The following is a 16,386-nucleotide window of genomic DNA, read 5'->3' as shown; positions in this document are numbered from 1 at the left end:
CTACTAAGCTCGAGTCGTTACGAAAGCCTGTATTGAGGGACATCTTTAATTTATATCACTCAGCTGAGAAACAGAGCAGTCAGCTCAAGAACCTGCCCTCAGAAAGAGCAAGTACATAAAGTGAAATAGCCTCATTCTACCCAGTAGGACTTTTACACAACTCGGCAGGTTACTGAATAACTCTTTCTTTTAGTTATTGGCAGGGTGTAGGCATGAACTGTCAGAGGGGTTGAAACCTTTTGACTGAAGTCAAGTTTTTGTTTACTCTTATAACAATTCAGCATCTCTCAGCATTGGTCTCTATCCTTAAACTTAATAAATAAATAAAATAAATATGTCAGGAACTGAAAATACCACTGCATTTACGCCCTATGCCCAGAGCAGTTTCCCCATGCAAGTCTGTGAAGATGGGTAGCAGGGATGCACACAGAACAATGCCAGTAGCAATGCACTCATGGCAGACAGAAATTTGAGAGAGGAAAGGGAGGGCAAAAAAAGTCAATATGTGAAGAAAAACAAGCAAATCTGGCATGAGGAACAGAACAGGAGTTGAAGCTTCCCATTCTCTCAGAGAGAGAGACCATCTTGCTTTCTGAGGAAAGTATAGAAGATAGATTCCCTGGCAGCAGTTTTCCATCACCAGGCATAAAAACCTGTGATGAGATTAAGAGCCCTGGGCAAATCTCAATTTGGCCAATGGACAGTAGAGTTCTAGCTGTCCCTACAACCTAGACCTCCTGGCAATCTATAGGCAACAAGATTAGATAGGTGGGCAGACAAATGGGACACAACACCAAATGACATGAACTGATTTATTTAGCTCTGCAGAAGTTAGAGCTGGAGCACCCTAAACCACCTGAGGATCTGACCTGCCATTGCTCCAAACTATGCTTCCGTGGGATAGGGGTTTCTGTTTGTCATGGATGGCAGTGAATCCAGGATTTAATTTCTCCTGGTTAAGCAGACCTGATGCGCTGTCTGTCCCCTCAAGAATGCCATGTTCCAGGCTCCTCAAATAACCTCTTGCTTTATGAGGCTGAGAAGGAATGGCGATAACCAGAGCTGCTTGAGGCATTAGAAAGCCCTTCTTGTAAACATGCTATCAGGGAACTGTTTTTCAGATCTAGGTGACCTGAAGACTGGAGAAAAGCAGCAGACTGCTTTTTTCTGTCAGATCACTGTGGAGTATCCCTTATTCCACTCTCCCCCTGCACCAAAAAACCCCCCTTATTTACTATGTTCTTTCACATGGCCACATTACTATGCAAATTGTTTATACAGTAAGACAAATTTATATAATGAGTCTGTTTCACTAGTGGTCTTATTAAAGAGCCCAAAGCCTCTTAAACTAACAGCATTTGTCGGCACTGTTTACAAGACAGCCCACTGCATCTGTTCAAGAAAAATATACCACATGCAAAATGCCTTGTCCATCACTGCCACTCAGGCAGCTGCTAAAGCTCTGGAGTTGAACTGTGTTTTGGGAGACAATCTGCTTCATTTGTGTGACTATTACAGCAAAGTGTGTCCAGTTTGCATCTTGCTCTACTTATTCAGTAACCAAACAGCACAGCTCAGACATATGGTTGCCTTACCTCTTGCTGCACAAAGCAAACTTTTGTCTTTTTAATCATAAAATTTGATACACAAATTTTCTGACTTAAAAGACTTACAAGCTTATCCACCTGTCTTCCAATAGTGATCCTGATTTATTTACAGGCAATTTGAAGAGCACTTCATTTCAGTTGTGCCTATCTGAGAAGTTAGCAATTTTGCATTATCTTTTCCCTCATCATCACTCACTCCCTGAAATAACAGAAATCAAGGTATTGCTTATTCTTGACTCTGCAAGCAATGAAACATTGTTATAATGTCATATGGAATCCCAAATCAGATATTATATTTTAACATTATTCATAGGTAACAAAAGATGTTGAATAAGTTTTAATCTCAAGGAAAAGAAAGAAGCTGTTCCAGATTTGTCTCATTACTAAACTGGACATGAAAAAGAGCCTTTTACAGGACTGTGGGTAAAATCCAGACTCTGAGTCAGTAAGAATTTTGTTGGTGATTCATACAGGTGGAAGTTTGTCCCATATATTAATCAAGAAATGAAGCTACAAAATTTGAATAGCCTCCTGGTCTATTAAAATAAAATCTGAGGAGTTATTCTGGGACTTCTGTTCTCTGAGCTTCATATTTCTTGTCCCTGGAGGAATGGGCCAGCAAACTCTATGTGAGTATTTCCTGTTGCTAGCAAAAGCCTGTTGCAGATAACTGAAGAACAGCACAATAATATAGGGGTTATAAAATCTATTCAGCCCCCTGGAATCATCCCTTTTCATTGTAAGCTCTTTTCTATTTGTACCTTCTTGAGAAGTCGATACTCGATAAAACTGCACTAAGTTTGTTTGAAAAGACCTTATAATAACATGGCTTTATAGTGGTTTTAATTAATATTTTTCATCCATCTTTATGAGAGTATCATCATTCTCAGACACTCACAGTGGCTGACATTCATCGAAGACAATGCTGCAATTGCAACATTTTTAGACAGTCTCTCTAAAACCGTGGACATTTTCTTTCCGTGACATTTTGAGTATATCAGGTCACCAACAAATAAATTCACCAGGATATAAAATAATTCTTGTGATTCAACTTTCTCCAGCAATTCTTGAAGTTCAAATAAGTTACCTGGCTCTTGTAATTCAGAGCATTTCAGAGATCAACTGTAAAGAAGCATAAGATTTATTCCATCCCTTCAGGTCTAAGATTTTTATTTTTATTTCTCCTTTGAAAGTGCAAGGAACTGTTCAGTCACACACACTGTCACCAGTCTGAGAATGGGGATACTAGAGCTGTCTTCCTCTAACACTGTGTTAGAGTCACTATGTCTTTGAAATGTAAATTACATTTTATTTTAAAAGAAACAGAAGAGTAAAGAAAAGAAAGCAAAAAGGAGGAGGAGAGACAGAGGGTAATTCTATGTTAAAACTTTGCTCATAATTTATCTCAAAGCACTTACAGGAATTTTGATCAAGTCCTGAACTAGCAAGCAAAAGTTCCAAAGCTTTGTATTAGAAATCGGAAGTGTATTTGTTAAGTAAAAGGCACCATACTTCTATCTTATGGTTCTCCCCCCCTTGGGGGACAACAGATGAGAAAGGAATTTCAAGGATACGGATGAGGAAACATACTGCTGGCAACACTCAGCACATCAGAATCAAATGCTACATGACTTTATGTTCAAAAGGCATTTTTCATGCTACTTATAACCATATCAAAACTTTCATTGCATATAAAAAGGTAATTGTTCGTCATTCTCTGTATGATGATTCTTTCCCCAAAAGTAATAGCACATTTGTCAGCCATTCCAGGGTCTAAATTGCATAATTTGCTCATCCCCCACTCCCTCCAAATTGGAATTTATTTTCTCTAATAAAACCTCACTTTTAAAATGTCCAAGACAGAAAGACCAGATCATACCTGTCATTACTAGACAAAAAAAACTTTACTAGCTTTCAGACAGAGGTCCTGATGGATTTGATGGAGATGTAGGCACATACTGTCCCATCTTCAGTTCCTCTTAAACCTTTCAGCATTTTCAAAAGCAACCTTAAGAAACAGGTTTGTATCTTCTTGTTTAATTAGGAAGGAGCATTTCAAAACTGAATTCCTCTTTAAAAGAGTAGAAGCCTAAATCACTGACTTTAGTATGGAAATCTACTGAAGTAGACACAGCAGTTGTAATAACAAAAACTGAGGTATTTATCAGTGTGAGATCTGGAACTTGAAGAGCCTGATCCAAAGTCCATTCAAGTCAGTGAGGAAACTTCCAACAATACCAATGTGCTTTGAATCAGGCCCTAAAAATACTACGATGCTAAGAAGTGGCTTCTGGCTTTTATTAGCATTTTTATTTGTGCAGTTTCTCAAAAACTAAAAGAAAAAAAAATATCACCCATAATGTATGTTCAAAATATTCCTTCTGGTTCAGGGCAGCAATCCCATTCTAATTAGCTTCTTAAACCCAAGTCTTAAAATATAGCAAACTTCTACAATTTGTTTGAATCCTAAAGAATTTTTAAAACACAAACCTGTTGAAAGACCATTTTATCTGCACAAACTGTTAGACTTTAAGAACAAATGTGTACTGGAATTAAAACAAATCCCTCAATATTTTAACCATCCCATTTCATTTAGAGAGGTTTTTGTTCATAAATCTAGTGGCTATCAATTGCAGAGCTTTGGCAACATTTAAAATAATAAATACTTCATTCAATATAGCACGTACCTGATTGACACTGAATAGGGTTTCTGCTCTTTATAAGTGTTCTGACAGCATTACATGTCAGCAAGGTTTTCACATAGCAATTCTGGATTTGTTTTCCTTCTTTCCTTTATCTCAGATTCTAAAGCAGCTGTGCCCACCACCACTTAGTCATCAGATCTGAAATATCAATCTTTTCAAAGCAATGTGATGCCAGCTCATCAGTGCAAGATTACACAGATACTATCAGTGTTTCCTCTCCCTGTGAAGGCAAGACCTAAACAGAAGTTCCTCCTCCTCCTTTCTGACATAACAAGCTTCTGAATTTGTCGTTCACTGCAGTTAAAGCTCTTACATGACTGAATCATCTTATAAGGCAAGCATTCTCATATTTCTATACTAAATATGAATGATTAACTAATCAGCAAGCCTGGATGCAAACAGAGATTTTAAAAAGCTAAATCAAACTTTTAAAATCTTTTCCAGAGGAAAACTTCAAATATGACTAGCAAATGCTCTGAAATTGCAGTGTGCTTACTTTAGGCATTCCAGGCAACATAGTTAATAATAATAAAAAACCTATTTCTATATTGTTTCTAAAGACCAAATATATAAACCCAGGTCCTGGGGCTTTTTTTTTTTTTTTTTTTTTTTGAGAAAAAATATAACTACATGCTTTTTCAAACACAGCAAACTACCTAGAAGCCATTTAAGATAATATCTTTATTTTACCAAGTTAACATTTATTAAAAAAATTGAGGACATGCAGCAGGGTCCAATTCTCAATTATACACTAGGATCACTTTCAAAATGTTTAATTAGTTGCACAGCATTGACCTCATTTACTCTAGGGAAGCTGACATGTTTATAAATTTGCTTGGATAAAGCATCATATTATTCATACTTGCATTTTAGACTCAAAGATACCTCCAAATCCATACAATCGTCTGAAATCTCGTCTGAATTAGGAAATCGGACTGTTGTCAACTCATGCAGCTGAAACAGTCCTGCCACCTTTGCGATCAACAGCTTCCCTGCAATCACAGCCAGAACCAAGCCAAGGTAGTATTACTGTCCACTCAGCCCATCCCATAATCACTTCATGTTAATGCAGTTTTTCCTCAGCATCAGATTTGCCCTTCTGTCTTGTTTCTATGTTCGTTTCCTTGAGCCTCCCCATCTCTTCTCATTACTATTTTGCAGATCTAAACGCAGCTGCTTTTAATCTGCTCCTAGCAGTTCCCTTCATTCTGGCAGATAATGCCTTTTGCAAAGCTACAGGGGACTGAAATCCCAACTGCCAGCACTTTTTCATGATTAGTTCTTGTACAGTCAGACCTGTGACTGGGCTGCTTTCCCCTCAGGCCTGATTCATCCAGGCCCAAATACAGCCCCCAAAGCACCACTACCAGCCCCTGATCCTGTAGGCCCCTTTACTCTCGATACCTGCCCTTGCCTGCAGCTTCCCCTCTGTTTTTTAGGGACTGCTCCTTAGCCCCTTTCACAGGACAGCAACAGAAACTCTACCTCTAACAGGCCCCTTATTTTCCCCAAATGGATGGCAAAAGCTTTCAAAAGCAGAGAGAGCAGAGGGGATGCTACCCCAAGCGTCAACAGGGTTCAGATGGCCCTCAACAGAAGCTAGACTTGTGAGGACATCAGGGGGATCAAAAGATCCTTAATGCTGTCTTCTCCCCATGAAGTCCAGGGGAAGTCAACTAGTGATACAGACACCTGCTCTTTCTTTGGGGCAATACACCCAGAAGCTACAGCAATCCTTGTCATCAGCCATATAACACACCAGGTTTCTGCACAAGAAAATATTCTGTATTTGACTGCCTTCAGTAACTTCAAAATGTGTTACCAGAGGCATATCTAAGAGCTAATATGCAAGTCCTGCCTGGCAGTCTTGACAAAGATTATAATAATACATGTGCACCTCTGCAGAAGTGTCTGTAAAACACAGGGCTAAGAGGGGAAAGGGGAACAACAACTAAGCATTCAGACTAAGTATTAGGAACAGCATTAATAGTTACCTGTGAATTGTATCCCTCCTCTCCATTCAGGACTTCTCTCAGTTGGGAGCCACAGCTATTCTGGGTAATATAAGCAAAAACTGTCAATCAAGGCAAATTAAGTTTTTAGTAAGGATTTCATGTATTAGATAAGCAGACGGAATAAAGACACACTAGATAAACAACTAGGAACATGCTGGCATTAGGCATGAGATAAAGAAAAAGAAGTCAGGTTTCCTTCTCTCTCTTTTATATAAATAATGAATGTTAATGTTTCCTAAAACAATACAAAATGAGAAAGTCTTTAATATATTTTCCTGGTAGTTTGTTGTTGTTTTTTTTTTATTGGGATGGGGGGGTGTTGGTGGAAGTGGTCAAGACAGGAGTTTCCATGCATAGAAAGGGATGGTTAGACTCTGAACTACAGTAGCTTGTAACAGGAGCAACACCTATCTACCAGTTATGTGGAGCAGCTACAAGGAGCCTTGAGAATACACAAGACAAAAATTAATCCAAACAAGATGCAGCTCAGGATGGTGTGCTCCCCTGTGTATACAAGTGCATGAAGGAGAATACATTGATGTCAACAGATTCAAAAAGCAATTCCCTAAGACAAAGGTGTTGTAGCAAATAAAATGGGTAATCTGAACTGCTTGAAGTCCCAGGCCCATCACTGGATAAACTCTGTATTGCCTCAGAAAGGAGGAATCACTTGCATCATCATCACCCAAGATCACTCAAAGCTGGGTAGCTCCTGGGACCACAGGAGGATTCACCATCCCAGTTCAACCTGCCTCTGTCTATAAACTCTCTGGGTAAAGCATCACGGTTTCTCCTCAGCATTCTCACTACATTTAGCACCGCAGATCTCAGTCACAACTTGGCCTTCCAGCAAATTTAAGCAAAATAAGCAATTTAAAGAGTGTTTGACTTGAGGATTCACCTAGCAAAGAACCCCTTCACTACCTCCCACAGGTTTCAAAGGTGTTAAAGTAAAGGGGTAACACTGAAGGAGGAGCAAAAAAAACCAACCACCAATGCAGAACTGCAGAAGCAATTTTTTTGGACAACTTTCATCAGCAGTTACATATTCTTGCACGCCTGTTATACTGCTGTGCCACTCTCCTTAAAAACATCAGTAGGAAACTGTAAAAAGAAGCTACACAATTTTGTTGCAGTATCTCATATATTCATAAAATGAAGTAAAGTTTAAGGAAGAGAAGTATGCCATACTGAACTTGCAGAAATAAATATGATTATGTCTACAAGAATCTGAAGGAAACTACCCATTCCTGTATTATCTTGGGCAAAGATAAAAGGCTACATTCTGCTCATCACCCATGAATGTCCAGTGGGTGAATACCTCTTCAAACCTTCCTGTGTTACTCCAGCATCTTCTTTAATGCACTTTATTCCCTAACTATTACCAAAAGAAATGAAAAAAAAAAATCAGTATCACCCAGACAGGCTCTTTTCCACTCGACACAGAAAAGCTTCCTTGAAACAACAGTTTTCAACACAGCCGCCTGGTTCACAGCACCTCGACTTGGCTTTCAGCCACAATACTAGACCCTCTCCTCAAGGCTCCTAGCTCAAAGCTGAGCAGGGACATCTCAGCACACCTCCCTACCACAATGCTGGATGTAGGTTCTGAACCTTTAGGCAGGTCCAGTCTTTAGAAGCTCATCTATAATGATAAACAGCTCTGCCATTGCACTTGGGAGAAACTGAATAACCTATGGAGTTAACACTAGTTAACACTAACATGGGCTCTTTCTTCATGGGATTCCAAGGAGCTTCTGTTTTTCAGTTTTTATCCAGGTCTGTCATCGAGCAGGCTGGAATTTAACAAAACCTTTTCTAGTACATTCATCCTTTAAAAAAAGAAAAAAAAAAAGCATTTAAACTTTTAAATGTTAAATTATCACAATGTACATTAGGATTTGAGATTGCTGTGATAATTTATTTTCTTTTCAATTAGTTGGTTAGTGTCTTGGCAGCAGACAAGCAGAAAACAAAGGCTGAAAGTCACTGGCTGAGCCCATGGAACTTGTCCTTCTTAATCCTATGCAAAAGTCTTCTGCATATGCAGAGAACTCTCTTTCTCCAATTTACCCCATGCAATACAGGTTCAACCCAGATGGTTTGGAATTCAGCTTGGATTTTAAAAGTAGGAAACTTGGATTTATTTTTAAAGCCAGACACTCAACATGGGTCTTCAACTTTTATAAAAAACATACATGAAAAAAACAAAGTCTCAGTATCACACATACAGTATATGATACTACTCAATAGGAGACTTGGTCTGCTGGGTCCAAAGCATTTCCTCTACTGCCTCAGTTCAAACTCCCTTCAGCCCTCATTTAGGTCTTTCCAGCTGTAGGTCCCCAGCCATAGCTCAGGATCTTGCAGCATATTCCTGTATCTTCCCTTGGAGGCCTGGGTCTTGAATATACTGCTATAGGAGAACACATCTAATTAGGACTCATATGGCCTAAAGTAGCAACTAAGTTATTATAAATAAATGTTAATTTTCTTCTGGGATCCTAGCCTACATGCTGATATTATGAAGGAGGCAACCTTGCTCCCCCAAAACCAAGAAAAGACCTCGTTTCTCCAGTTGTTCTCTTTCCAAAGAAGCCAGCCTCTTGACATGCTAGCAACAAAGTCCTTTCTACAGCATGAGCTCTTTCTTTCTACACACAACCATGTGGAAGGCAGGGTGGGGAATTTTGCTTCTTGTTGTCCATTTCCCTCTCCTTCTTTTCACCTACCTCCTATGACCTCCAGGGCCCCAACCTGTTACTTTCTCCCCAAAGGAATTCCTCCCCATGCCTTGCAGGGCTAAAGGCTATGGAGTCATTTCCCATCTACCCTATAGCTACACCAGCCAAAACTCTCTTTCGGGGATGGTAGTATCAATTCCTCTTCATTTAACCTAGCAGCATTTAATTCATTAGCCAAGTTTAGAAGAAAAGACAGATAGTACTTATGGCGCAAGGGTCCTGGAGAGGACTATTTTACATATAGCCATGAAGAATCAGCAGAGAAAGTTAAGCTATCTTACATATACTGGGAAGGTGGTATCAAATGTGGCTGTGAAACATGCAGTTACAGATGATGATAAATGTTTTGAATGACATGACTAAGGTCATACACCTGTTTATTAGATCTCCTCAGCCTAAGCTTACAAACGATTACTGCTTCCTTTTTGTAACAATTTTCATGAGGAAGTAGGCAATGGGAGGGGGAAGAATAGTTAGGCAAGGTAGAGTAGGGCTGCTAGCTTCAAGTAATCATCAATGAAGTGGCTTTGGTATGGGAATGAAATGTAATTGGCCACACCCACCACTGCTCAACAGCATTTCAACAGGCATCGAGAACAGCTGTCCTCAATCCACAGTCTCTTTTACAATATAACTAATATACTCAAGCAAACTGAAATATACTTTTTTTCCCTCAGCAGGCAACTGAATCTAACTAGAAAAGCAAAGTTCAAGATGCAGAAGATTCTGCCAGTGGGAGAACAAGAGAAGAGAGAGTTACAAAGCCACCTGAAGTGTCTGAAAGATTCCCAAAGTATTTACAACAATTGAAGCAACCGAGGTTTATTCTTTGATCAATGCAGACACTTAAAAACAACTTGCCCTTTAAGGAGTCTGTTTAAAAAGAAACAAAACCACCACAAACAACCCACAAAATTTTAGTCTGAAAAAACAAAAGCTTTCATCTATGTTATTGCCAGGAAGCACATAACAAAAAAAGGTGACTCTTCCTGAATATCTTTTTAATTCACTGTTTTCAGCATCAGACTTCATTTTGCAGCAAGTTTTAGTTCAAATTTCCCTTCAAAAATAGTTCTCAATGGCAGCAGCTATTGGGTGAGGTTGGGTACAAATAAGATCCAACAAGAGAGCAGGATCACAGACAGCTGGAGCCAGCACAGGGTGCCACCAAAACATCATCAGGGTATTTTCTAAAGTTTGAAATTTCCTTTTTGCCACCTGTGCCGATGGCTTGTTCTCCCACAGCACACCCCTGCACTCTCTTCTTTTCAGTTTCACTCTGCCTTTTCCCACTCCTCAAACCACATCCTTTCCTTACCTTTCTAGCTGGTGGATCCATGCTCCCAACAGAAGTGCCCGTCTTCCTCCTCCTATTCTCTCTCCCCCATAACCCAGAGAATTGATCCAGGTTAAAATTCACATAGTGGGGAATAAAAAAAAAAGAAAAGCAAACAAACAAACAAAAAAAAACCCATCAGGTTCTCAAGCAAATCCTAAGAAAAGAAGAATTCTAATCTGAAACAGATTTCCATAATAAATGCAATAATAAAAATGGAAAAACCATTTTCAGTGGAGTTGTGAGGCAACAGCAGCTGATGCCGGGCTGCACTTTGATGGGTCTAAGAGCAGGTACAAGCCATGACTGCTGCTTCCTCCAGCAGGGCTTCTATCCCAAGCCCCACTGCAGACAGGCAGAATGGAGCACCCTGAAAGGGAACCAACCCACGCGAAAAGGTGCAAGGAGGTTGTGCCCTGCACATTCCCTTTGAGTTGATGGCCCAGCTATGGTGGTGCTAATTACCACTACAGAGATGCCTTCTCTATAAGCTGGGACTAAAATTATTCCAAAATTCAGTCTTGCAAGACCCCCCACTCTACTCCTCCAGCTTGAGGTTTGTTGTATTTTCATTCAAGTCTAAATAAGCTGAAGGTTCAGCTCTTCAACAACAGAAACAAACAGTAGCTAATACTCCCCTTTCCCTCCTTCTTTCATGAGGGACATGTGAAGAGAAAAAAGACCTCCTGGCAGCTTCAGTCACATGCAACAGAGCAGTGTGGCTTATCTTTTCTCTGTCTTGGAGTGGAATAGCTAGGATGCCATGCTCTTGTAAAAGCAGGAGGGTGCCACTAAGAAATGCAGAAAGTCAGTACTGTTCTGGGCTAAGCAGTGCTGAACTAACCCTTGATCTGGCCTCCTGCGCTAGCAGTCAAAAGCCTATGGCTCAGGCTCACCCTTTAGTGACCTTAGCCAAATACCCCAGAGCCTCTGAAATCAAGAATCCATTTTCTGACATGTGCAGAGGCTATTAATTCCCTTAGTGCAGAAAACCTACTCAAACTAGCAGAATTTTACAACATGGTATCAAGCACCAGAAAGAATGATCCAAACGAAGTTCACCAGAAGAACGGTCTTACAGACATAGACTTTCTCTTCACTTTTTATTAATAATGCAAGAATTGCTGTATAGTTCTAGGTAAGTCTTACAGACAGCAGTGCACTCCTATTTCAAGTCTGAGTGAGAATGAAAATGATCCTTGTAAATCCTCAAGGTTATTTGAAGAAAATGGCTTGCTGACAACTACTCTTAGACAAGTCTGAGCAACTGCTGTAGAGGAAAGAAAAAAATCTCTTTCCCCTTTAAATTGTATGAGTGCACAATTATCAAGAAAAAGGTTCAGGGATATCTCTAGCAGGGCCAGCATCTACACCAACACTCCTTGTAACAACTGACAGGAAGGTCTGCTTATGAAGTTTGCCAAGTTTCAGTTATTTAGGTTGAAGTCTACAACTTAAGGAAGCCGTTTTATATTGAATTTTCCTTAAAACAATTTTTGAGGAAAGTTTTGGGTCTCGGAATGAGAGTATGAAAAAAGCTTAAATAAATAAAATGTATACTGCTGTTTTACTGAGAAGCTTTATAGTTTGGGTGCTATGAAGTGGAAACCAAATGCTTGGGAAGGGGTTAACCCCCTACATTAAGGACATGCAGGATTCCTGCATTGTCCTAGGAAAGCAGCTCCCGATTTTCCAGGATAACCAGTATAACTCTGAGGGATGGAGGAGCTTGTACATTCCAAAGACTAAACAGGTTTGCTTTTAATCCAGAATCACCAGAACTTAGGTACCATCTTAAATACAAGCAGGCTTTAAATGTAGTAGAGGTTCAGAGAAGACAGCAGCCAAGGTACTGTCCCAGAACACACTCTTTTTACCTATTACCTTGCTAAAGAAAAGGTAATAGGAAAAAGGCAAGTAGCAGAGTGCAATTTGCTTGAATCGTTGCTTCAAGAAAGAGAGACCTATGATCCTGAAGAGGGTCTTGGCTATCCGGCCAATCATCTGGGTGACTGGCTGTGGCTTCACACTTGCTGTGTTGAACTCTGCCCTGTCTGCTGCCTCAAAGCTAAAAGGATTGGACTTAGAGTCCTTACTAGAGGTGGGGGATAGCAATGGGGAAAGAGATGAGCAGCAGATAAGCAACTGGACCACTCTGCTTTAAAGAGCTCACCAGCTCTACATAGTAGTTCTGGAAGAATAAAATCCAAACTACAGAGTCATTTGCCTTAACTATTTTGTATTTTTTTCCTGAAGTTGCCCATTTCCTATGCTGCTTAGCATGTTAATTCAGTAAGGTTGGAGACTAACCAGCCCATCCAACAGCCTCTTTCAGCACTCCTCCTGCATTCATTCCTGGAGTGCAGTTCAGGGACAGGAAGAAAAAGTATGTGGCTCAGTACAGCATTAGAAAGCTAACTGCAGAAGACACACAGCACCCAAGTGAAGACTGTCCTCGTGAGCTCAGTTCTGGGACTCCCTAACTACCATGCACCTGATGTTTTTAACCTAAGTGCTCATTAAACAATTTTCTTGTAAGAGTTCATGGTCAACCCCTGTTTTAAGCCCATGCTTTTATACTACCTGGGGTCTGCAGTCACTTCTCTTTGACTGAATCATACTGTTTACTTGCAGAATACATATAAAACACTTTCTCTGATCAGAGTAGCAATCAACGGAATAGTTCTTTTTACTCTTCCTGAAATATTCTACACAAAAAGCTCCAAGCAATTTTTGCTTTCTCTCAAGCTCGTGTTAGAAGCATTTCTCTTTTAGTTGGCTCTTTCCTTGCTTACTCTTAAACACACACACCCACAAGCAGATCAAAACCTCCCAGCTTGTACTTGCATTCAGAGTGGTCTTAGAAGTGGCTTCCCATGTTTCAATTATTGTTAAACAAAGGAGCATATGATTGTTCCCACTTTCAGCCAGAATGGAAAGCAACTAGTACACCCATCAGCTTCAAGAAGATTTTTACCCAACCTTGACAGACGTGAAAAGCAAGAAGCAACAATGGCGAGTTTTCAAAGGGCAGCTTCCATCTAAAAGTCCAATAATGCTGAATGCACTTGAAAGCATCAGGGCCTGGACATATAAAATCAGCACCCAAACTTGATAGAAACTTTTGACATTTTAACCTTAATCTCTTTCTGTCATTTTCCTCATCTACAAAATGAAGGACAGAGCTCTGAGAGATCCTCATATGAAAACAAGGAGGCAGGAGGAAAGATAGGAAAGGACAGCCACAAAATCCACAGGATTTTGAACACTGAAAACAACAGAGACAGCAGTCAATTACTTCTGCTGCACAAGTTCTCAATGTAATAAAGAGGGAGTTAGACACAAGCAATAGTGGCTCTGGTTGAGTGCAAGCAGCATTCCTACTCATCTCTTAAAGCTACGTTATCCTGAATAGCCCCCCAAAAAAATCATTACAGACATTCCACCAATTAATTTTCCACTCTGTCAATTTCTGCATGGGCAACGTTATGAAGAGATATATATAGTAATAGTGATAGCAGGAATTACAAAGGAATAGAACAAACCTATCAATAGATGCCCTCGCCTGAACAAATTTAAGACATAAAATAATGACTCTATTCAAGTATTACATGCAGATGAAACCTCTGTTGCATGCAATCATCTGGCTAGGTTATGCCTTTTGAGAGATTTAGAGAAAAAAGGGTCAGAAGTGTGCATATAAAAAGATAAAATCAAAAGAAACAAGATATAAAAATGCAACCAAGCTAGAACTAACAAGAAAATAGCCAAGAAGGCAATGCCCAGGTCCTGAAGAACAGAGGAAAAATATCAGAAACGGATTAGGGGGAGAAATATTATAGGCATAAAAGGCAAAGATATTCACCAGGTTGCATTCTTTATGATTCTGTGTGTGAACTAGAGAACAAACCTGTCTTTCCTCCTCTTGTCTCCCCCTTTTCCTACCTGTAGCATCCTCAAATTCATTCCAAAGTGTCTAGTTACATATGTGAATTTTAAGTTGATTCTAGCAACAGTTTAATCTAATGGTCCCTGACTACTTTAAGAAGCCTTACAACCATTAGTTGTTCAAACATATTTAGAATTAAGCATATAGTTTCAGCTTATTTGATATTAAAGAGACCCTTGGGCTTCCACACAGCCCATCAGACTTCCTTACTGCAATGACAAAGAAAATGCAATTGCAATCCCACTAGAGAAGAGCCCAAGACCAAGCAGAAACATAGCTTTTACCAGTTCTCACCAGGGTGGTCCTTGTAAGGTGAGGGCAGAAGAAAAACTTTAACTTCCCAGAGAGAAACAAAAGGCAAGCAAGGATCTGCAATTCATGATCTTTCACCTCAGTTCCTCATCATGTCTCTCATAGGCCTGCACTAGAGGGACACCATATAACAAAGCCGCACTAGGACCAATATTTTCAAGTGCTCATTAGTTTGGGGAAGTTAAACTTCAAAGGGCTAGATCCTTTATTTTTTGGAAGTGCATATACTCAGAATGTCTAAACAGACTTACTAGATGTAGCATAAAGTTTTAACAGTGACAGCGTTTTGGGCAACTGAGGCAGATTTATAGAGGCGGACTATTGCTCTCGCTTACAGTCTTCGGTGCAGCACATATTCCACATTACAGAACAGAAGAACAGCTGCAGCCATCTGCATGTCCCTCACTGGGTGACAGCCACCCATCTCCTGCAACCAAAAATTAAATCTAGAAACAAAAGTAGCCTGTGTCGTGTTGCATCTTTATCCTGCTGATTTCCACTCTGAGCAAACACTTTATCTGTCAGAAGATCATGTCATTTAGCCAGTCTCAGAGATGCAAATACAGGAGTACTTTATTCCATCTCTTGTTTTGCCTCTGTGCTTGTTATTGAACCTTCAGCAGGTGCAAGAACCAGGAGATGTTTATGTGGTGCTTGCTGAATTGCTGTCGTTGCTGGGTAATGCACTAGTCACAAATCCAAACAAGAATCCACTCTAGGGCTAGCTTGCCAAAAGGAGGTCCTGGCAGGCCAAGGCAGCAGACCTTTCCTATGAAAGCTTCAAAAGATGGGAGCCCATCTTTGTTACCTACCCTTCAAGGCTGATGACTCTTTGCAGAAGTACTAGGAGGAACTGACATACTACTGCTGGTTAATCCGCTCTCCTCCAAATGTTAACCTAAATTTTGTGTGTGTGTGTGTGTGTGTGCGCGCTGCACTGAAAGAGAAGCCTGTAATTCTGAAGCAGACAGATTTCTATACAACATATTTGAGGCATTCAAATTATTTCTGCCAATGCCTTTTGCAGTTTTAGAAGAAAGAGAAAGCCAGCACAATTAAGGATGCTTTTGTATAATTTACATAGTTAGTTTCTGGTTGATATTTAAACTATTTCTTGCACATGCATTGTATATTCTATGTATCGCTGACCAGCAAATTTCATTCAGAAACTAATCTGTTAAATGGTTTCTTCTGTCAGGAAAATGTTCCCACTGTAATAGTGATATTTTATCCTGTCAAAAAAATGATTAGGCTAAAACATCTTAGTAAATACCATGAACTACCCAATAACATCAAAAATTGAAGATGTACAAAGGCTACCCTATTACTCAGGGAACTTCTAAATTTGCAGGTAACAGAACTCATTTTCTGCTTCAATGAGTAATCAAGGAAATATCATTTTCTTTTATATTGATCATGGTATAAGGCATAGCCTAAGGACAGGAGCATAAAATGGTCTATTACATTTTCTTTATTAGTATTAGAAAATCATTTTCAAAACTATTTCTCTGATTTTTTTTCTGGGAAAGGAACCTCCTTTCTAGATATTTTTATGCTCTGTCCCCAAATTCTTAGCTGTGTGAAACTGTCTCTGGTGGAAAGATACAGTCTCTGAGAGAAATTCTGTCCTTGCTGAAGCCAGTGGAAGATTTGCCATTAAATTCAATGGGGCCAGAATCTCTATTTCTGTATGCGATTAAGCAGCAAGAAAACTAACA

General features: G+C 39.7%; 1 protein-coding gene across 3 annotated transcripts in view; it reads right to left on the bottom strand.

Annotated features, from left to right (window-relative positions):
* ESR2 (estrogen receptor 2) overlaps positions 1 to 16,386 on the bottom strand; it is a 60,393-nt gene that overhangs the window by 38,820 nt on the left and 5,187 nt on the right. Inside the window, exon 2 of one of the 3 annotated variants that reach the window (XM_013940843.2) lies at positions 6,307 to 6,366. The exons of the other annotated variants lie outside the window; for them this stretch is intronic. The gene's annotated coding sequence lies outside the window, so the exon portion shown is untranslated. The remainder of the gene's footprint in view (positions 1 to 6,306; positions 6,367 to 16,386) is intronic. 3 annotated transcript variants of the gene reach the window in all.

Source organism: Apteryx mantelli, chromosome 4 (genome assembly GCF_036417845.1).
Source record: "Apteryx mantelli isolate bAptMan1 chromosome 4, bAptMan1.hap1, whole genome shotgun sequence".
NCBI lineage: Eukaryota > Metazoa > Chordata > Aves > Apterygiformes > Apterygidae > Apteryx > Apteryx mantelli.
This window is presented reverse-complemented; position numbering and strand designations above follow the sequence as displayed.